Below are 23885 nucleotides of genomic sequence, written 5' to 3' on the forward strand. Positions count from 1 at the left end.
TAATAGCCTGGTGGGGTCGCAGCAATAATATCCGGGGAGGATTCCTCATTCATCCATGTCTCGGTGATGAATAATAGGTCGGGTTTGTCAGAGTCCAGTAGTTGAAATATTTCCAGCTGGTGCTTGGGTAGGGAGCGAGTATTCAAATAACATACAGTAAACTCAGAGTTAACAGTCATTTTGGTGAAAGAGGGGGAGGGAACCGGGCACGGCGGGGTACTTCGAAGGGGTTCCATGGCCAAAGAAGAAGCAACCTTAGGAAAAGCCCGTCTCGGGCAGAGCAGCCCCAATGAGTTGAGTCTGGACTGAGTGGTGATACTGAGGGGCCAGTGGGCATGCAGAAGGGTCAAATCGGGGGCTGAATACCTGGTAGAGAGGGCAGAGTGGGGTGCCCCTTGCCCCGGCCGTGGCCGGGCGCGGACAGGCTTACCTTAGGCGCGCCCGCTGCACTCGTCCACTGCGAGGCCGAGTAGCCATCTCCCCCATATAGCGACCCAGGAAGTGACGCAGCAGGGGGGAGGAGTTGTGTCCCTCCGTTCAAGCGGCACGAAATCGCCGTGACGGACCAGGGACCAATAAGGTAAGTGCAGAGGGGGAGAGGGTTTAGCACCAGAACACAAAATAATACAAGATACTAGAAGTTAGCCGGTTTTTAAATCAACTGTGCTAACACTCACATTCAGTTAAAAGAAATAGCATGACTCGCCAACCAGCGTCTGGCACACACTGCGTACACCAGCGCGGCGTTCTGGCTCGCGGCTTTGTAGGCAGCAAGTGGGAGGAGTCGCGTCCCTCCGTTCAAGCGGCACGAAATCGCCGTGACGGACCAGGGACCGATAAGGTAAGTGCAGAGGGGGAGAGGGTATTTTAAAAACAAGTTTAGCACCAGAACACAAAATAATACAAGATACTAGAAGTTAGCCGGTTTTTAAATCAACCGCGCTAACACGTGCATTCAGTTAAAAGAAATAGCATGACTCGTCAACCAGCGTCTGGCACACACTGCTCACACCAGCGCGGCGTTCTGACTGGTGGCACTGTAGGCAGCAGGGGGGAGGAGTCGCGTCCCTCCTTTCAAGCGGCACGAAATCGCTGTGACAGACCAGGGACGGATACGGTAAGTACAGAGGGGGAGAGGGTATTTTAAAAACAAGTTTAGGACCAGAACACAAAATAATACAAGATAATAGAAGTTAGCCGGTTTTTAAATCAACCGCGCTAACACTCGCATTCAGTTAAAAGAAATAGCATGACTCGCCAACCAGCGTCTGGCACACACTGCTCACATTTAGAGTTGTTATAGGAGTTGCACCTGTACCTAAATAGGGCTATGGTTGCCTTCTACAATGCTGTCTCCGCCCCCCTGCAGTGTATCTGGGACCAGGGTTTAAGATGTGAATGGGGGTGTTGTACACTTCTAAACAGTGTTTGAAGTGCCCCCCCCAGAAGAAAGAATTTGGAACTATAAGTACAGGGTCTGTGACTCCATGAAAGAAGACACTGCATGGACTTGTAACCGGAAGGCTGCTGGACTGCCAGGAGGAACCTACTTGGGACTTGATTATTTTGGAGGGCTGACCTGCTGCCTGTTGTCTGAAATAAGGATTGCCACTTTGCACTAAGAACCCTTGTGCTGGCCTGCCTGATTGCACCTTGCTGGTGTGCCCCAGTTCTCTCCCAGGAGTGCTGCTATGCCCCTGGTCTTTGCAAATTCGAGTGTGTCGAGCGCTTGCAATTTTTAGTGAACGGGCACGCTCTCCCATTCTGGTGCATCAACGCATGTGAGCTTCCTCTGGGAAATGGGAGAAATCACTTCTCTGCATACGTGGGAGAGGAGTGATCTTGGCGGTAGAGAGCAATCCCATGTCAACAGCGTTCTTGCCGCCAGCCACACAGCTGACAATTCACCTGCTTTTGCTGCCAGAGGCGCTGCAGCACTGTGCCCATGTGGAACAAGCCAACTCTTACTGGGATTGCCTCTCTGAACACTACATGGGGCACAAGTCCGTGGCTGGGAAAATGACGCTGTTCAAAGAACTCCCAACATCTCTGTGGTTGCTCCCCCACCACCTCAGGATGCTAGGCGTTGCCTAGCAACCTCGCTGTGTGAGGGCAAGCAACCCTGACTCAGTGCCGCAGGATGCCAGTACACCCAAGCAGAGGGACTTGCTCTGATCTGTAGGCGCTCCAACACTGTCTCAGCCAGTGGAAACGCCTCATGCTGCTCACTCTGCGAAACAGAGGGGGGGGCCTCTTTGAAATATCTGAAGATGCAAACCAGGGACCGAGATAGTGCCATTGTCCCTCCTCCCTGCAGGCTTGAACCTCACAGCATTGCCACAAGAGTGTGAGCAGTCACCAGTGAGTCCTGCAGGGGAGGGGGGCATGATTGGCATACCTCCAGGTGGTGTAGTGAAGGGCAGGCAATATCTGTGCAGGCACAGCTAGGTTAGTGGGCCCCGCGGGCAAGAGGGAGAAAAGTGGCATTAGTTCTTCCTTGAGGGGGAAGCTGTGCCTCGCTACAGTGTCTGGGGCCTGCATTCATGAAGAATACTGCTGCTGCTGCACTGAGAGTGAAGCTGTGTCTGCCTACACAGCAGCATTATTTATGCACACAATCGCATTAATTGGGAGCACTAATGGTTTTCATAACATGTCTAGTGGCGCAGTGACCTATGCGTTTTGTGTGACAAGTGCCTAGTGGCATCATGACTTATCTGATTGTGGCCTTAATGCGCTTGCATATTACAAGTTGATTTCCTCATCACGTATGGACGTACGCAGCCTACAAGTATTTACTTTAAGCACTACTTTTGTTGCTATGACAAGGGTCCGATTAGCCAAGTGATTTTATAATCTATGTGACATCAGGAAAAGTGCCTAGTTGCATAGTGATTTATGAGAGTATCGTCTAAAGTGTTTTATGTACAATACAAAATATTATTTTTATAACCTTGTGTGGAGTCTCTTTTTGTGCTACGCTAGTGTGTCACTGGTGCGTGTTGCGCAAACGCTTTACACATTGCCTCTGGGATAAGCTTGACTGCTCTGCCTAGCTACCAAAGGGGTGAGCATGGATTATCTTGGGTGTGTAACTCCCTTACCCTGACTAGAGTGGTGGGTTCTGCCTGGCATAGGTGCATACCCTAGCCAACCAGACACCCCATTTCTAACAATCACATATACAAATGTAGCCCACAGAGCTGTACAAATGTAATAACTGTGCATATGTGATTACATTTTGAATAGGCACATACAATATAAACCTTATTAGAAATTTTAGAACCAGTCAAATAATCTTTTAAAAAGCAGAGGTTACAATCACTATTGTTCTCTGTTCTGCGAACATCTTGTTAACAGTAGCAAGTGGGGGTTTCAGAGTTATTTAGTTCTAGTGTGATTTTAGTTCAAAGAATTTCCCACAAAACAGACTGATTATCTTGTAGGACACTGTCCAAGGGTTTTCATCGATGTGTTTTGAACTGCTACTTATTAAGGATTCTCAAAAGGAACCTGACTTGTCATGATTTGTGGAGGAATGATACATAAAGTTATTTAGCTGATGACCACATAACAAGATATTTCAACAACACAAACATGGCTTTATACTTTGAGTCTTCTGTGGCAGAACACTTCTATGGACTTTTCCTTTGGTTCTTCTTTTTGGACTGCCATGTGGATTTTAATTGGCCTTCATTCTAGGGACAAAGCAAGGAAAGATTAGAACTTGCTCGAACATTTCATGAATAAATAATATCATTCAGACTAAGTTGCTTTACTGTTTAACTGCAATGTCTTATATTTCATCTTATGAGAAGCATTTTAGTTTGCGTGTGAATTTTTAGAAAAAGGGGGGTGCTAGTTGTTACTTCGTATTACAACTTTCATCCTTGTTCACAGGCATCTGCCTGTCCAAATGTGTGGCTCATCTGTTGAAGGCAAGCTTTTCAATTTGGTACCCAAGTCTATGAAAGACTCGCTGGAACTGAATTGTAAAATTATTGCATTCCATTATGGGTTCATTCTGACTGAAGTATTGAGTTCCCGAGCAGCGCATATTATTGAAGTTCGAACGCTAATGGCCAGTGTGAATATGTGCTACCTTGTTGACATAATTGTGGCGTACAATGCCGTCTCTTCAGATGAACAATGTCTGTTCTACTGTTTTTTCATAATAAAATGCCAGAGGTTGAGGAAACCTCTGGCTTGTGCAGAAAATCTTCTTCTGTCCACACCTGCATACCATTCCAAAACAAGTCATTGGATTCGAGCAGGCAGTTCTTTTATCTGTCAGCCAACTGGAAAATAAAAAGCAAATCTGCAAAAACAACATAACTAGGCTATACTGTTTTAGGTTTAAACCAGAGGTCTTCAAACTGGGGGGCGGGCCCCCCTAGGGGGGCCTTGAGTGATCTCAGGGGGGGGGCGCCAGGCTCTGGCCAAAATAAACATTATGCTTTCTTTTCAGCCTAAAAAAATTTGCCGCAGTAAACACGTCTGTAATGGGCCATCATTCACATCCTGTGTCATTTAAATCCTGGATGGGAGAAGGTGTCAAAAGGGAAGGGACTTCAAATTTTCTCCAAGACCCACACTGCCATTTTGAATAACCACACTGGATCCTTTGCACATTAGTAAGGCCTACCTCACCGGAATAGTATGTTTGGAAATCATGTATTTGTTTGTATTTCTAAAACAGTGACAGAACTTAGCTGCAATATTTAAATAAGTCTAGACATATTTAAACATTGCCAGTTAAATAAAATAATTGTGAAATATTTTGAGGGGTAGCCCGGCGAATTGTTTTTCTACACTGGGGGGGCGCGGAATAAAAAAGTTTGAAGACCATTGGTTTAAACCTATTATAACTGATAAAACCCCACTTAAAGGGAAATCGCCATAACCAGTGTAAACATATACACACTGAAAAACTACCAGCACAACTACAAACTAAATGCCATTCAAAAAAGGAAAAAGAGTGAAACAGTAATTTTTATTTCTTCCCGAAGGGGCCAATGCAATGTAACTTTGTTATACAAGGTAGCCGCAAGAAAGACTGCGCTAACATTATTCTGCTTGAGTTTTGTTGTCTTTGGTCTAAAGATACAAGGATTAGAAGCATGTTTTAGGTCTTGTTTAATTAAGTTATAAACTGTAGAGAATCAGGAAATATCAAAATGATATTTGATATTTTGGCTACGTTTGAGTCTTTCATTGATAGTTTAAATTGCTGGTTGCATAAGAATCTTTCCCAATATGTACCATCACATTTACTCACGGAGAATCCATACAATCCCTTGATACATCAGCCTCCTTTTCCAGTGAGTCAGTGTTGATAGTGGGTGAATTGCCAAACACCCAGGCTTTAAAGAATCAGTGCAAGGTATAGTGACAGGTATATTTTTAAAGAGTGCTGGCCCGAAGCATCTTGGATAGTGGTGAAAACATGGCGCCAGAATTTTGGAAACCATGAAGCACAGTGTCACTTGGAATGCTGCTGCAAAACGTTCCCACAGAGTTCAACAAGAATGGAGTTATATTGTTTGTATTTGCAGTGATTCAGCTTCATATATGAAAACGTTGTGTGATGATATGTCAAAATCAATACCTGAGCTGAAGTGCTTCCCTGTAAGAGATCTTTGCCACTTCCTAGATGGTATGATGAAAGCATCTTTACAATCATCAGAGATAATGAAGAATGTTATTGACTTTTTAGTCCTTTCTGGTGCACTGTTTCGTTATGCCCGGGAACTAAAACACAAACATTTCTTATTTTGTGCTTTGTATGACATCAAAAAAGAGTCACCCGAAACTGTGTAATTTAGCTGGTGTTTCTCAGTCCTAGAGGCAGTGAATGCTATATTATCCACATTTCAGCTATTTACCGAATTATTGACGATGCCAAAGGCAAGAAATGTGAAGATCTTGGGTGAACATTGATTGTGATGTGAAAAATAGTGAACTGCATTCTTAGATTCTTACTGGAACTCATGACTGCTGTAGTGGCCATAAAGAAACTAGAGTCTATAAACACTGTTGTCTACTAAGTAGTCAGCATAACTGATGTAGATGTGAAACATCTCCTTGGGAATAGACTGGGCGCCACTTTTAGTACTTTAGCACTGTAACATGCTCCATGTTAGAGTACTTGGCACTCGGTAAGCAAAGAATTGTTGAGGAGCAATACAGGAAATTCTATTTAACAATCTATGAGAAAGGGCTTGCAAGGATGCATAGAAATGTCCCTTCACTAACCATGGCATTTGAATTCAATGAAGACTCACTGTGGTACTCTGTACAAGTTCTGGATCCCTTCCGCAAAGGGGAATTTTCTCCGGACTTTCTAAAGAGCTGCTTCATTTTTGACCGCTTTAATAACACTGAGGACATAGGCACCCAGTTCAATGCATTTGTTGCAGAACCTGTCCCAGAGAATCGCAATCTTCAGGTGCACCAGTATTGGCATGGAAAGGAATGTCAGTGGCCAGAGTTGTGTACTGACTGTTTTGCGTTGCCAGTCTCAAGTGCCAATGTTGAGAGGGCCTTTTCACAGATAAACATTTACATGGAATGAAAGAGTGAGAGTGTGTAACCAAAGACTCACTGAAGAAGTATTGTATGGTTTACTACAATACATTTGATTTGTAAAAATATATACACTATACATACACTGTCTATATACCATGTGCTATCAGTGTAGAAAGCAATATTAAAAGCAAAACAATTCATGAACACCGGAAAAATACCGTTTTTGTTGTTTTTAATGTGTGACCACTGATACCCACTGTTTTTTTTGTAAGGTATTGAAATCACTTGAAAACACTGAAAAAAACCACTGGAATTTACTAAAAATAGAAACTGAAAGCAGGAAAGCCTAAACATAACAAAGAACCTAGCACTTGTCATCCAAGAACAAGTCAGGTTCTGCTGAGAACCCTAAATAAGTAGCGGTTGAAAATGGGTCACCAAAAACCCTTAGGGAATGTCCTTAAAGATAATCTGTCTGTATTGTTGAATATACTTTGAACTGGATTGGCATTATAACAAAATAACTTTGAAACCTCCATGTGCTCTTGTGAACAAGAGGTTCACGGCTTTGAGAACAATAGTGACTGTAGCGTCTGCTTTTGAAAAGATTATTAGACTGGTTCTAAAAATTCCAGTAAGGTTCATGTTGAAATTGCCTATTCAATATGTAATTACCATTTAGTTGATGTACAGTTTTTATAATCTAGTACTCACAGATGTTGATTTCTCATATGCATGTTATTGCACTGAACTGATGTATACAGGTCTGTTGGGTACACTTGTTGATTTGAAAAAAGTTCAAAAGTGGGTATTTCATGATGTGTCCAAAGTTCATATTATGTTTCTAAATATCTATGAAGGAATTGTGAATACATGCATGGGCCAAGAAAATCAACTAATTTGACCTAGTTATTCCAAAGATAATGGTGGAATAATCACAGCCATACTCTGGTTAGGGTCAAAGTTTGAAGAGGCTCAATTTGGCTGTGTGTTAAAGGGCCCAACCCCTACTTACGTAACTTTCTAAAAGTGGGATTTTAAGAACTGTGACTTAAAATACGTTACTATTAAAGTGGATTTTAAATTACTCCTGCCAACAAAAGTTATCACTTATTAAATGTAATAATGTAACCCATGTTATCAATTGGGAGAGGTAGGCCTTGCAGTGTTGAAAAGTAATTTGGGAGCTTTTCACTACCAGTACATGTAAAACTTAACAATACATGTCCAACTCTCATACAATCCACCCTGCCCTGTATTAAAAAGGGAGTTTTAGGGTTGGCAAAAGATTTATTATGCCAAGTTGAACTGGCAAATTAAAACTGCATTCAGGCCGCAATGGAAGGCCTGAGACATGTTTTAAGGTGTTACTTAAAGTGATCCAGGCCATTAGTAGCATTTAAATCACCTGCCACTTTACTAGGGGCTTTTATGTAAATAAAAAATGACAATCTGGGGAAGCCATTTTTTTAATGATGTTTTAGGGAGTTAGCATAAGCACTTTTGTACTGGTTAGCAGTGGCAAAGCGCCAAGAATCCTATGGTCAACAAACATGAGTTCAGCAAAACAAGAGGGGACTAGGCAAAACAAATTGGAGGAAAATCACCCTAAGACACAGACAGGTCTAAAAGAGAAGACTTGGTACCTGATTGACATAGTGCTCCCTTCCCAGTCTGGAAAATAAAAGAGAATCATTAAAATGCATGCAACCCAAAGTGACATTTCTTACTCCTCAGTCTCAGCATGTGGCCTGTGACACAGTGTTATGTGCCTACATAGCACATAAGCAATGCCCACAGGCATCCCGGGTGACACTTTGTCTGTCCCTACATAGCTTGGGGAGAGTGGCAGACACAAAATAATTGGTGATTGTAATACAGTAACCCTCTTTGCGATATTGCCTCCATTTATTTTAGACTAAATCTGCTGTTGTTTCGACTCTGTGCAATTGGACACTGCTAATCAGGACCCAGTGCAGGTGCTCTGACCCTAAAATATGGTAACATTGGTTAACACCTAATTGGTATATTAAACTTCCCTATGAGGTCATAGCATACAGTGGACTGCAGGAGCTGTTGTACCATCCACTAGTGTGACAAAGAACAACATGGCTTCTGGTCTACCATTACCTTTTAGAAAGTTATCTTTCCCTACCGAAAGCTCCTGAAGTAAAATTTTTATTAGCCCAAGAGCCGCGGGCCCCTGCCAGTGCTTGACCTTAATGAGGTATAAAAAACTGCTCCCTAAATAGGACAATGACTTAGGCCTGGTGACTGATTGTCTCGGTTTAGGGCCCATAAATTAGATCAGCTCAGGAACGGCAGCTGGGGAGGTTCCAGGAACTTCATTACCCTGAAAGGAATCGAGGTGAGGCCTTCCCATTCATAGTTTAGTGTAAGGAAAGACCTAGGAGAGGAAACTCTTTGACTGCAGGACACAGGGGAATCAGCCTGTCTCCATCCCAGTAGGAGGGAGAGCTTGATGCAGAACTAGTTTGATGTAGCTTAGCAAAACAGGATTGCTAATTTCTCTAATCACACTCCTGACTACCACACAGGCTCCCTTCCATAGTCTGGGTCATCTTAGACTCCACCTAGAATAGTGCATTATGGGGCAGTTTAATGTAAGACAGGCACAAACTGCTGCAAAAAGTGAATGGGTCACCCCTGAATACTTTTTCCTAATTTCTTAGGGAGTGTTCAGGGCTCACCCTCTGACCGACACTATAAAAATGGAGCTCACCACCAGCTTCTCTGAACACTTGCTGTACTTGTGGAAGAGCAGAAGAAGGACTGCACCTGCTGTTTGAGACCTGTGAGGAGACCTGAAGGGCTCAACTTGCTCCCACTTGTGCCCCCAAAACATAAAAGTAAACTCCAAGGGTCAGTTACCTGACCATCTGTGTGACTACAAGGGCATCAAAAGCTGCAGGAGGTCTTTTTCTTGGAGTAGGAGTAACAAGTTGCAACTGGAGGAGGACTGGGCACTACTGGTGGTCTCTACTGGAGTGTGGCCTGATACCTAAGAGAAAAGAAACAGAACCAAGCATCCAGGGCACAGACTAGCTGGTCGATAAAATCAGGTTGGTCCTGCTCTGAGCTATTTGCCCCCTGAAAATCCAGTTCAGCGAACTATCCCAGCAAGACTATTGGACTTCAAAGTGATTTTTTCTGATACAGCCTGCTGCCTTATCCAGCTGGAGGAATCTAAGCTCCAAAAGAAGAGACAAAGGGGGCATTTAATTTTGCCAGGAGGCCCATTTCTCAACCAAGGCATGGAATAAATAACTCCATGGAGATGTTGCACACCAAATTTAGAAACAACTGTCAAGCTTTTGGTCATTTCTATAGCATTGCCAGGTAACACTGTCATGGCAGTGTGAAGAAAAGGGAAAAGCAAACTTTCCTTCAGTTGGAAATTGCTATTCGCTAATGCTCGAGAGGAAATCCCACCTACAGGAAGCAAAACACAAAGTCAGGAAATGGGTGGAGACAGGGAGGAAAGAGAAAGTGAAGATGGACATAGAGAAATGGAGGGCAAGGGGCAGAGATAAGAGGAAATACCTCCAATCACAAAGGACTACATTATGGAGGAAGGAGGAGGAACCCAGAGGCGATAAAAGTGCAGAGGAAGATGAAAGAGGTTGAAGGAGGAGATGCAAACATTTCGGAGAGGACCAGGACCCTGGAAGCCTTTTTCGAGCTACCCACATTCTTTTTCCACTCAATACTTTTTCGGGTTCTTGTAAAATACCTACATTGAAGCATCCATTCCAAAGCCTTCTAAGAAGCTTCCAAAGCCACTTTTCTGACCTTCCCTCCAAAAAGTGGTGTCAGAAGTGGAATGGGAGGAAATGAAAGTTTTTGGCCGGAAACCAGACCATCAAAAATATTTGTAGAGGACAATAGAAAAGTTCATGCCCATGGCCACAGAGGACAAGGAATAATTGAAAAAAATACTCCAAACTCAAGCTGAGCAAATCAGCACTGTGCGAATCATAGAAAAGTTGGCTAATATTTTTAGCCAGCAATGAAGGCACTCTCCATTACCCACTGTCATTTTACAGAAATATATTGACGGGGAAGAAAAACATTATTCTTTAATAATTTTTAAAGAATTGCTCAGTCTGCAGCATGGCCAGAGGATTGTTGGGAACAAAATCGGGAACCCTTAATAAGAAGGGAACTCCAAACTGCATATCAGATGGTGAATCCCCTAGGAACAACCCCACAAGCCAAAATCAAGAAAGGTGTGCTAGAAAGATTAGGCATGGACAAAAAAACATACAGATTCTGATTGTGCCAATAACAAGAAAATCCCAATTAAACAGTTCTGTTCTTTATAGTACCGGAAGACAGACACAAAATAGTAAATGTTAAAAAATATATATCTGGACCAACTTTTGAATTGCTTCCATCCACGTGTCAAGCGCCGGGTGAAGCAACACAGTAATCTTACCCTAGAAACCGCTGCGGATATGTCCAGAGAATATAGTAGGGCCCAAGAAACATTGGGTATATGATAAAACCTTAACCCCAAGACCCGGGGGCCACTGTATGAAAGTGAGTGCCCACATATAAATGTGTAAGAAAAGTATAAGTGGGTAGAATTGGCAGGGTTCAATTCTTTGCAATTCCATGTCATTTCATTAAAATTCTGTGAGATTCTGCAGAATTCTCCAACAGGGCAGAGTGGGCATTTTGTACCATTTTCTAAGTACAATATGCACCGTCACATCCAGAAATAGTGTGAGGATGCATTTTGCTCTAAGAAAATAGCGCAGGCAAACACCACTCAGCATTCTTACATATTATGCAGTGATTATACTGCAGAGTATGTAAGGGCACCACAGCAGAGAGGTATGCAGTTGTTTCTAAACTTTCGAAACAACTGAATATCACTCTTCAGTGCACATACCGCTAATGGTTGGCGCTAACTATCCCCAGTCGAACTACCTGGTATAGGACATCTGGAAATATAAAGAATCATGGTGTAGGGTAGCCCTTTTTCAGACTTGGACAATAGTGAATGTCCAATTCCCATAGAGATGGGAGGAGAAGAAAATGGATATGCCAGTTTCTTCTCCATGGAAAGAAGAGACACTGGGGGAAACAGATGGGGACTTCAAGGCAGTTCCAAGAATCAAGGAACAACAGAGAAGATAGGTGTGAAATATTTCAAACAAAATCGGCTGCTGTATAGGAAGGGAGATAAAAACCAACTCATACTATTGTTAGTTCCGGAACACTTTCGAGAGAAGATATTTTATCTCATCTAAATCCATTATTGGAAGGACTTTTCAGGCTGGAAAATGGAGGAAACCCTTGTAGAGGTTTTCTATTGGTCAGGGATATATAGTCAGGTAGAAATATACAGCGAAAAATGTGACATCTGTTGAAACATGAGCTGCTACCAACTTACACAATACTCTTTATATCACTTACACATTGAAGAGGAACCTTTCTAAAAGATAAGTATGGATATCATCTATCCCATTTTGTCCTCTTGGAATGGAACTCGATATGTGTTAGCTATGGTAGACTATGTAATAAGGTATCAGGAAGTCATTCCTTTTTCGTCAGTCCACTGCAACTCAAATAGCCAAGGCTATGGTAGTGATATTCTTGAGAGTAGGATTCCCAAAGGAGGTACTAAGCGGCCAGGGAAGTCCTTTGTCCTGTAAGTTATTGGCTCAAATGTGTTGACAGTTGCACATACAACAGATCAGAACTACAGTGGGCAAACTGATGGCCTCATAGAGCATTACAATGCTACATTAAAACTCAGATCACCAACACAATATCGAGGTAAACAAACATTGTGTGCCTATACATAAATACAAAAATATCAGAAAAAATATAATTTTGATACTATAATGTTGGCAAACAATATCCAAAAATATCTTTATAAAGCGGTAAATATAAATTTATAAATGTATATATTTAAATTTATTCTATATTAAATATATTACAATAGTATTTAATAATATGTATAATTATATAAACCCACAAACACATATATATAATTTTATATTTATATATTTATGTGTACATGTTTGTGTTTCTATAATTATATATATATATATGCCTATATATATAGTGTAACATAAATAATAATAATAATAATAAGATAATTAAGTTTATATTATATTGATATGTTTAATAGTGAAAATGTAGTACTGTGAAAATAAAACAGATCTATTGAGTCATAGATTCTACCGAAAGAGTTATACATGGTATTATAGTCATGTAAAGAAAGTAATATATGGTATTATAGACTCATTGAAATAGTAATGTGTTTAGTGTGTTGGTCATAACCTATTTTGTAGTTATAAGTTTTGTATGGGCTGGTGGCTATTAAATGTCTGCTTTTGTTTTCCTATTTCGCGAACTCCTTTTGAATATATGACTAAAAACAGTACAGTGATAATCCCCTACTGTCTAAAATACTACTAAATGTGTGCTTATATGTGTTTCACACCTCTCAATAAAAAGGCATGATAGTCGAAGTTACTGAAGGCATTGTGACTATCGGCAGGATTTCAAAAATGTAAAGAAGGGTTCAAGCACAGTTTTAAAAAAAATGTACTTGAACAATCCGTGTACAAACATGTTTTTTTAGCAGTGATATAGTTAGTAATGCGTGTATTGTAATAGTTAGAATTAATTTTTAAAGTTAGCATTTTTTAAAGTGGTGGTGGTCGTTAAATGTCTGCTTTGTTTTGTGAATGTACAGCGTGTTCACAACGTTATCGCAGATTTAACAATGAAATGAACAATATTTGGTGCCTTTGGGTGGCTCTGACAAGAGCCTTTCTGTTGCATGTGTAGAAGACAGTTACAGATAAAACTGTGCACAGAGTTTTAGGTTGCTCAGAAACACCCTGTTACCTTTCTCTGTACAGTGAACTCCATCACTTCTATAGATTCCATGTATGTTAAAACACAGTGTTTCATTGTACATACAGCCTCGGTTATGGTCTCTGAGGAAAGCAGAAACTGTCTTATTAATATGTTTCCTCACTTTGTCAATCTGTAGACAAAACTGATTTGACTACACACATTTCTGTCTTTGGCACATATTAGAGTATACCAAGAAAGTGTGCGGGAAAAGCATAATCAGTTCCGGGCCTACCCCAGTCAATATCCATTGCCACCACAGTGCAAAATCACGAGGAGCTCAGCACTCCACAATGCTTTGAACCAAAGCTAGCAACTGATGAAACTTTACCCCTCTCCGGCCAAACCAACTAATCTCGACATTTGGCATACCCAAGTCCCTGTCAATACCTCTCTTCTTTGCAGCCTCTTTAGCTGAAAAGACATTGCTGTGGCCCACAATCAACACTCATTTTGAAGTTAAGGAGCAATAGCAATCAAAAGAAGGCTGGAGCTGTATGAGGTAGTTTTCCAAATTAAAAGCAGTTTTTTTAAACAAATATTTTATTAGAAGCTGTCAGCATGTAAGTGAATAAAAGTAGGTAGTATATTGGATGTCATAGCTAGAAGTCCTAAAGTAGGCTGTAGTTTAAAAAATGAAATATAATACAGACATGGATATGCATTTGAATCTGTGGAGTAAATCACACCTGTTGTATCTCTTTTTGAAGTAGCATGCTCCTTCTAGAATGTGCTGCGAGCTTCTGACCTATTTGTTCCACTTGGTTACTCAGTACACTGAGCTAAGAGTGTATTGGGAGGGAAGGGTGTTAATGAGACAGAACATTTTTGTTTTAACTGAGGAGTTATGACACAATATAAGTGATGCAAAACTTTGATTTCCAACTCAGGACTATTTAATAAATAGTTGTGGAGTTTTTAGGTTGATTCAAACTGAAGCTAAATATCAGTTCGGACTGTCGTTTTTTTGCAACTACTCTGTGATGATCACAAAAACTTCACAAACACTTGGCGATGGAAACTTTGTTTTGAAAGAGAGGAAAATGGTTTCCAGATTCTAACCATTCACAAGTGGAGATACGGTAGTCTAAAATGAAAGGCATGATTTGATTTGTTGCCTTTCTCATGGTCATAGAGAGTGGTGTACCATTCTTGCGCTTAGTTTTTATACATTTTAACAGTGTCAAAACATTCCCGAAAGAGCTAAAATAGCAATATAATATAAAAACTAAATTCACTGGTGTGTATATAACTTTTAAATTATTTAAAAAATGTTCATTATAAATGAAGATGTATATGGGACTTTGACAAAAAAAAGAGTATCACAGTGATGTGAAAAAAGTATATATTAGTTGTACTGTAAATGGCTCAGGGTATGTGTTTAAGATGTCAGTACTGTTTTAAGTCACCATGAGCAATGTCTTTAATAATGGAAATGTTTTAAATGTCTAAGCATCATGTTCAGAACCAACAGATCTATGTTATTTGCATGGAGTTCTCATGCACCCAGGGAATCATTCAGGCACTACCTGTGTCCTCAGGGAATCAGCTAAGCACAACCTATGATTCATTCAATCATCCAGGGAGTATTGATGTATTCAACCACAAACACATGTATTTACAAGCTTTAGGGTGGAATATGAGGGCATTTAGCACAATTTGCTGAATTATATATGCAATCTGACACACACTCTTTGCATGTACTGAGACAAATTAGTGGGCTACATGCTCTGAAAGAGATTAATGTGCAGATATGTATATGCAACATTTCCCAAATTTTTTATGTGATACATTTAAGTAGAGCAGTACTGAGATACTAAATACACCAGTGGCACAGTGGTAGAGAGGCACACAAATGGTTCTTATGTTTTGTTCTCAGATTTACAGTGTTGAAACACTCTATGTACTCCTACACTTTGGTTGATATTCATTTTAACATTTACTTCAGAGGTGATACACTGGTCTTTCACCGTGAACTCAGATATGGTGCAGCTGTGTTGTAGGAGAGGGTACTACAATGTTAAAAGGTAACTAATACATAAAGTTTAGTGTTTTGGTTTGGGTTTGATCTATTTAAGTACGTGCATGTATATTATATGGCTAGATTCTTCTATAGTTTTGAAACTACAACACCGTTTTTGGATTGTGTGTAAGTCAATAGTAAAGTAGTTGGTAAATTGGCTAGAGTAAAAATTAAAATATACTTTTTTTACAGAACAATCTATACATAACTACTGAAGTTTGGGGGAATAAGCAACAGAAGCAACTACAATATCTCTGCAGAACTGATACACAAAAGGGGAAAAATACAGAAAGATTGGTAAAGGGAAAAAGAGCTACTGGTAAGAGAACAAAGTAATTTCTTAAAAATATATCCGTACACCTGCAAATATTTAAAAATAATGTGGATATAATTCAAACTATGAGAAACAAAAGAGTGGACAAAATATATTTTACAAGAAAAAAAATGCAAGAAAGATGGACACAATTTAGCCAGGGGACAGAAGCAGATCAAGGAAGTCCGAGCCAAGATGTTTCAAAGTAGAATAGTTGTAAATGTATTGAGAAATATGGAGAAGTGTAGAAGAAGGAGACAGGCACTGACAGAGTAAGAACAAGTTGAGGGAGTAGTTGATAAGGCCTTTGCTTCGAAGAGGAAGCTTTTCATTTTTATCATAAATAGAATGAAAATTATTGACAAAATAGTGTTATGTATGAGGAGACAAAAGCAGTAGAAAAGATTTATCAATTGGAGTAACATTTGTACAGTTTTTAGTGGAGAATCAATGCATACTTCTAGTACAGAGCCCTTCTTTAATGAAAAAAGCTATATGCAGGATAACACATTAGCTTACGCTATTGATGAAAGAGGACAATGTTATGAAATGAAGAATGACACTCCTTTACCAAAAGAGGTGATGGTGTCTAGAAATGTAGAGCAAGGTATTGAGGTACAGGCCCCGTATACAAATGGTATCGTAGTAGTCTTTGGAGTATTTGACAGCAATCCTTTGATATACTAAGAAAATGTATACATATTTTTCCTAGGCGAAGTTTAAAACACAAAATAAGAACTTTACAATGATTGGATCCTTGCAAAGTAGAAAGCATACACATTTGGAGGTACCTTGTTTATCAAAGATAGTGTGGCAAAAAACCTTTCTTCATTTTAGAATGTAAGCTGTACACCTCTCAACTAGCGAAGTTTAGTTAAGATGCTTTACTATGTGAAAATTCCTGCTTTCTGTTTAGCAGAAATTAATAGAGCACTTTTGTATGGTATTGTGGCAGAGGTAGAAAAGGTTTGTGATCATGTGTAGTTTCATTTCTTTTGTCCAGAACAGGACTCTACAAAAAATGAAGAGTCGATTACAGAGAGATTACAAAATTTAACACATTGTTCTCTGATAAACCACAGTATGTTTAAATATGTTGTCGACTCACTAGAAGATTGAAATTCGAACTGTTGACTTCTATTTAAAAAGTGAAGAAGAAAAGATTGATAACTGACAAAAGTTTGCTGTGTACTTATTATTATAGGAATGCTTTGTCTTGTCTACGCAGCAAGTCATATGTAAGTATTATTACAATAAATTAGAGGATAATAAAATGCCAGCTACAGCTGTGCATAACAAGTCAAAACTGGTTCCTGTTTCAGAATCATTTCAAGGTTTTAGATGTTTATGAGTTAATTCTTATTCAAAGTGTGCATCCATTTCAGGCTATAGTCAGTATGAAGCCAAAGCTGTGGCCTTTGAAAATGTATCCAAAAATACCCATCAAGATATGACCAGTCCAAACTGCATATTAGAACTTAGGTTTACGTTGGTATTACAGACGTATGCGAAACAGGTCATAGCCATGTACAATGATGCGAAGTGGATGATAGTATATCAGAAACTGAAATACAAACTTTGTAGCTTGAAACATTTCCATTTAAAAAAGAAGCTTCATAACTATAGCAAACATATTTCATGAAGGAGATGATATAACCTGTACACACTACATAATATATTAAATATGTCAAACAGGATGGACAGAGTGCAATGACATAGATATGTCATTCAAATCAAGACTATGTAAAAAGATAACAAACTTATAGCTGCTAATTCTAGAACTGAACTTCTAAGGACAAATTAGTATAACAACATTTTGTATTGTGCTGAAATGTACATGAATTATAAGTTTCTGAGATTCTAGTCAGCCTATAGGGGTATTGTGTACAGCATGTTGTTAGAAATGAAAGACTGTTTTTAACTGAAGGAAATGAATTTATAAAATATTACAGAGCTACATTCTGTTACTACAGATAAAAACGAAATGGAGGTTCTATATTACCAGCAGTCTTAAGTTGCATCTAAGAAGTCTCTTTTCCACTTCACCATTGCATCTTGTTTTGGTAGCCAAATACATTTTTCACAGTGTTTGAACTGCTGCAATAAAGAATAACACACATTAACAACTATGTTTTTTCACAAGCTGGAAAATTAGATCCACAGGCTGCTTTCCAGCTGTTACAACAGTGTGGTAGTTCATGCAGAAAGTAGCAAAACCCTTTAGTTCTGGTGACATTTTACTTCATTTTTCCTCCACTTCAGCAGGAACTTAGTCACCAGGAGCATGGGCTGATGGAGAAACAGCCCAAAAAAGTAAAATAACAGCACTATTTTCAAAATGAGTTTGGGTGACAATGGCTAGTTTGAATTGTTACTAAAACGAATTTGTTTGGTAGTTATGTTGTATTTGTGAGTTCCAATGTTGAAAGTTATTTTTGAAATTGTTGGTTTTGTCAAATGTGTTGTTATTATTACGCTAAACAATTATGTTACTAAACAGCTAGACTCAAACTTTCTGTATAATATGTCTATACATCTGTTTTGTTTCACTTGCTCATTTATGTTTGTGACTACTGGAGGTATTACGCAGTTTGATGTTGCTTTGAAGAAGGAAAAATTATTTTTTATGTTGTTATTTAGACAAATGAATACAAAGGGTAAAGTTAAATTAGTATCTTACTAAGTTGCCACACTGAAATGCTATCTAAAATATGTCTATATTTTTGTTTATACTTTGTTAAAAACACACGTCATTCACAGTGTGTCATTGGCAATTGTACTCATAGAGTCACACAAGGAACTACTCATGCACTTGCATAATTACCCAGACATTACCTATGCAGATATCCAATAATGTAGGTACTACTCAGTCACTCATTCAATCAGCCTCACACTACCCAAACACTCATGCCATCACCCAGGCAGTACCTACTCACTCATGAAATCCCTCAGGCACTAGTCATGCCCTCACACAATTACTCAGGCACTACCCATGCACTCATCCAAGCATCCAGATATTACCCATGCAGTCATCCAATTATATAGGCACTACCCATGCACACAACCAATGACCCAGGCACTCATACAATCATCCTGGCACTACCAATACACTCATCCAATCCCTCAGTCACTACTCATGCACTCATACAATCACACAGGCATTACCTGTGCAGTGATGCACTCACCAATTTAATTATCCAATCACTCAGGCACTACCTACACACTTATCCAATCACCCAGGCACTCATCCAATCAACCAGGCAGTACCCATCCAGTGGTACAGTTACCCAGGCTCTACCAATTAAAAGATACAATTACCCAGGCACAACTCAGACTTCATCAAATCACCTAGGCACTCATCCAATAGTCCAGGCACTACCCATGCACTCATCCAATTACCCAGACACTACCAATCCACTCATCTAATTCCTCAGACAGCTCCTATGCAATCATCCAATCATACATGTACAACCCATGCAGTCATACAATTACCCAGGCACTACTCAGGCACGTATAGAATCACCCAGGCACCACGCTTGCGCTCATTCTAACATCCACACACTACTTATGCACTCATTCAATCATTCATTCATTCAACATATTTTTTTTACCAGTTACAGTCCATGCAAAAGGTAGCAAAACATTTCAGATCTGGTGTCATTTTGCTGCATCTTCTCTCCACTTCAGGTGGAACTTTGTCACCAGGAGCTAGAAGCCCCCAGCCTCTCTTTCTCTCTCTCTCTCTGCAATTGCAAGTTGCTTCCTATGATATGTTTTTAAGTGGTACAACATACAGCATGTTTTTGATGTGCCTTGAATTAATGTTGTCTCACACAAGCTGCACTTCACCAATTTTGCTGTGTTCTTCGATTCAATAGATGGAATAGTGAAAAAATCCCAAGCTGTGCTTTGGTTCTTCATTGCTGGTTCTTCTCTGAAGACTCTTATTGTCCAGTTGTGACCTCCGGCTCCTGAACAACTTCACCCAGTTGTTGGTCGTCCTGTGGTTGTTGCCATGCCATTTCATTTTTGCTAAAAAATAGCCAAAAAAGCCAAAAACAGAACAATGTAGAAAATCAGTTTAAGACATCCCCTATGGTAAACTAACCATTACCTGGAAGGTTCAGGAAGAGAGAAATAAGTGTGTACTTGCTTTCATAAAAGAGATTGTGTAAACCAATGACATTTCTGTATATGGAAGTCACACTCCATTCACGAGTACGGGCATTGTCATAACTTCCAGCACCACAGCAAAAAACAATTTTTTTGGTGGGGAACTGCTCTCTTTGACAAATGAGTAAAGAGAATAAACTTAAACCAATATGTTACTGAACAGGTACACTCAAACCTATGTCAATATATCTATATATGTTTTTTACACTTCACCGAAAATATGCGGTATTTCCGTCCACAGATGTCCTGTGGACATCTGGTGTCACTGTGAAGAAGTAAAATATATTTTAGATGTAGTTTTTTGGGAAAATGTATACAAAGGGAAAATATAGATCAAGATCTTACTAAAGAGCTAGAGTTAAACTTTAAATAAAACATGTCTATATATCTTTAACACTTTGCCAAAAAACACACGCTAATCACGACCATTGACGTCATTGCGAATACCAGTGGCGCAGCAACGAAAGACAATCCATTTCAAATGTCATTTCTTTTGACAAACATATACAAAGGGCAAAGTTAAATCAGTTTCTTACTAAGTAGCTGGTCTCAAGATGTCTATATATGTGTTTAACACTTTGCCAAAAACACACTATATTCGCAACTACCAACATCATTGCGACTTCCAGTGTCGCTGTGAAGCTGAAAAATGCATTTCAGAAGCACTTTTTTCAACAAATGTATGCAAAGGGAAAAGTTAAATCAATTATTGCATCAAAGAATCAATATCTAATTACAGAAAAATAGTGCAAGGATGTTATAGCTATAAAATAGATTTTAAAAATTTAGAAAGTCACGGAAAAAAACAAACATTACAGGGATGTTATAGTTAGAAATTAGCATTTTAAAATTCTTAGATAGTCACTGAAAAAAACAAAAGTTACAGGGGTGTTATAGTTAGGAAATAGAATTTAAAAAAATTGAAATTCACTGAAAATACCTAAGGTTGCAGGGACATTATAGTTAGACTGACTTTTCACTTGTACAACACCAGAATACTTCAGCAGTTATAATTAGCTGAGCTAACTATAAACTGTACCCCTGCAATGCACTGCACTGCCTATGACTTCACATATTACATCACTGATGACAACACTGATGACATCTCAAATGACATCACTGGGAAGAGACCTTTACTGCGGTCTGGTCACGGAAGTAGCTGAGACCCTACCAGTTCAGGACTCACATGAGAGCTTAAACTGACCACAACCGCTCAGGTGGGTCATGCAGATGAGAGGAGAGCATACAAAACTATGTAAAGAAAGCCCACTTCCCTGAAAGGCATGTATTTAACAGTGAATCACAGAGTTGGAACTGACTATGCTAATACAGGTGGCCTTTCAAGGTTTCTCCAGTTGATTAGAACTGCCGAGCGAATAGCTGAGTTGCTCCTCACCTTCTGTCTGGGGGGCAGGATAAGAAAGTGCCCACTTTTTTGTTGGTCACCTCAATTGATGTTTAACTGATGCTGCTGTTTTATTTTACTCTGTGCCGTGGGATACTGTTAATCGAGCCTCAGTGTATTAATCTAATGCTTAAATTATGGTAAAAGTGTCTAACCCTTAAGTGGCATATTTATCTTCCCATTAAGGTCACAGTATTTGGTGCAGGAATACACCCATGGCTTCGAATATAAACTGTGCACTGCAATACTTATTGACCCATCAACTAATGTTACGAAGTAAAACACAGTTTAAGGCCTACCATTGCACCCTTATTGCTGAAGTTTAAATTTGCAGCACAAACTAAAATTATCACTTTGTTGGAGGACTAAACCTTTGTTTTGAATATTAATGTCTCCCCTATTTAGGCCTTTAAGCCCACAAGCTGGGTTCATTGTATTTAGATGTGGGATATTTAGAAATGTAGAGTTCCCATGTCACTATAGTGACGATAGATAGAAAGAAAGAAGCAAAGAACGAAAGAAACAAAGAACTCCGCTGGTGGCCTCTGCTGGAGAAAGACCTGGCCCCTAAAGGATGTCCATAAAGTCCTGAGATCCTTAGTGTTGTAGTTAAGGACTTCTTCTGATATTTAAAAAAAATGTGGAATTAAAAATATCTTGGACTACTCAAGGCATGACCCCGCTTGGACTACTCAAGGCATTGTACCACTCTGAGCTTTTTGCCACCTGAAATTCCACTTCAGAATATGCTTGTGGTAAGCCTGTTGGACTTCAATGCAATCTTTCCTGTTACAGCCTGCTGCCTTTTCCCACTGGAGGAATGGGAGCTACAAAAAAAAAGCTTCGGGTCAGATTACAATGCTGGCGGTCTGAATGCCAATTACCCTTTGGTGGTGTACCGACCCCCGACAGCCTGTAGTCCCACTGCTGAATTAGGATGGGGCGGCCGACCTTCAGAAGCTGAAGGCAAATTGCTACAACCGCCAGGATCTTTGATGCTGAAGGTGCGGTGGTCCGAACAGCTGCAGGCACTGCCATTGGAACCACTATGTCCATTTCTGACAACCTTTTCATGGAAGGGACCCTGCCATGAAAAGGTTGTTGAAAAATGGGTAGGAAGAGGCCCCAAACTGGTCCCCCAGGCATCAGAGCCCAGTGAAAAATGTGAGTGGGGGTACATGTAGTGCCCCCTACTGTGGCATTCTCATGCATGCACTGTGTGCCATGTACAACCTGGTGCATAGCACACAGTGCATGGACCTGGTGAAGGTGCTGCATGGTGGCAGTATGCATTGCAGGCTCTCCTATGGGCCAAACATACCAGGCTGTAACACCACCGCAACTGCTACTCCAACCATGGGTTACACTTGTGATCCGGCAGAAGACCACAGACTTGTTGATGTTCCTGGGATCGATGCATCAGCAGTACAACAGTTTGATTGGGGCGAATCTGCTCGTTGTATCTGACCTCTCTTCCATCGCTGTCGGGCAGAAATGGGAACTAGTTCCTGGTCAAGGGCGAACACTTATTACTGAAAATGTCATTACTTTTTCTCCATGCTTTTTGTCTTAAGTATTTTAAAACAAATCTGATCGCCCTCTTTGTGATTCGTTTTGTTTTAGTGCCGTTTTGTTTATTATTTTTTTCTCGCTCCTTATAAATTGTAGTTGGATTTTTAAAAATTATATTAAAGCCTAACGTTGGGCCTAACAAGTTGTAGTGGCTATTGACCTCCCTACTTAACAATCCATTTTCTAATAGTGATTTAAAATTTGGATGTAATCTCCAACGGGTCTGTCAGATAAACCTGGCTACCAGGTGGGCTGATAGGAAGGCTTTGTTCATAGCAGGAGGTTTTTAGTGAGTTTATGATTGACATTTCCCTGTTTGCATTGTGCATTATTACATTTCTATTCTTGGTAGGGACATTTTGAATGATATGTTCATGTGTCTTGCTGTAGATGTTCCTGATTGTATTGCAACACCACTTTCATTAGACACCCACTGCTTTTGTAAAGGAGGGACAATGAAGTCCAGTGATGAGCATATGATCAAAGAATAGGATTGCTAACCATTCAACCTACAGGCTGTCAACCTTAGATGAAACTGTGCCTCTCAGATTATTAATGTGTACAGTAACAGAGATGTGGATAAAGGAGGAATCCATTCCTGCTCTCACCCCATCTGCTGGAGAAGATTAAACGAGGAGCAACAGGGCCAAATGGAGAAACTATTACCACACTTGCTTTCTCACTCTTTTTCAGCATCTGTGTTTTTTTTAAATTTGCTCTTTGATATGTATATTGAACCACTAGATCAACACCTTAGAGTTTATTTCAAGGGTCTTGAGAACAACCTAGCCTTATATGTAGATGGCCTAATGATTCACACATCTGATATAGAAACATCATTACCGCATATATAGAAAGCAACTTTTAATAAATAGAAGTCCGAAATTATGGCATGTAACCTGCACAATAATAAATGACTGGTAAGAAATCAAATAAGATATTTCTGAATAACAATGATGCAAGAGTTCCTG

Source organism: Lissotriton vulgaris, chromosome 2_1 (genome assembly GCF_964263255.1).
Source record: "Lissotriton vulgaris chromosome 2_1, aLisVul1.2, whole genome shotgun sequence".
Lineage (NCBI taxonomy): Eukaryota > Metazoa > Chordata > Amphibia > Caudata > Salamandridae > Lissotriton > Lissotriton vulgaris.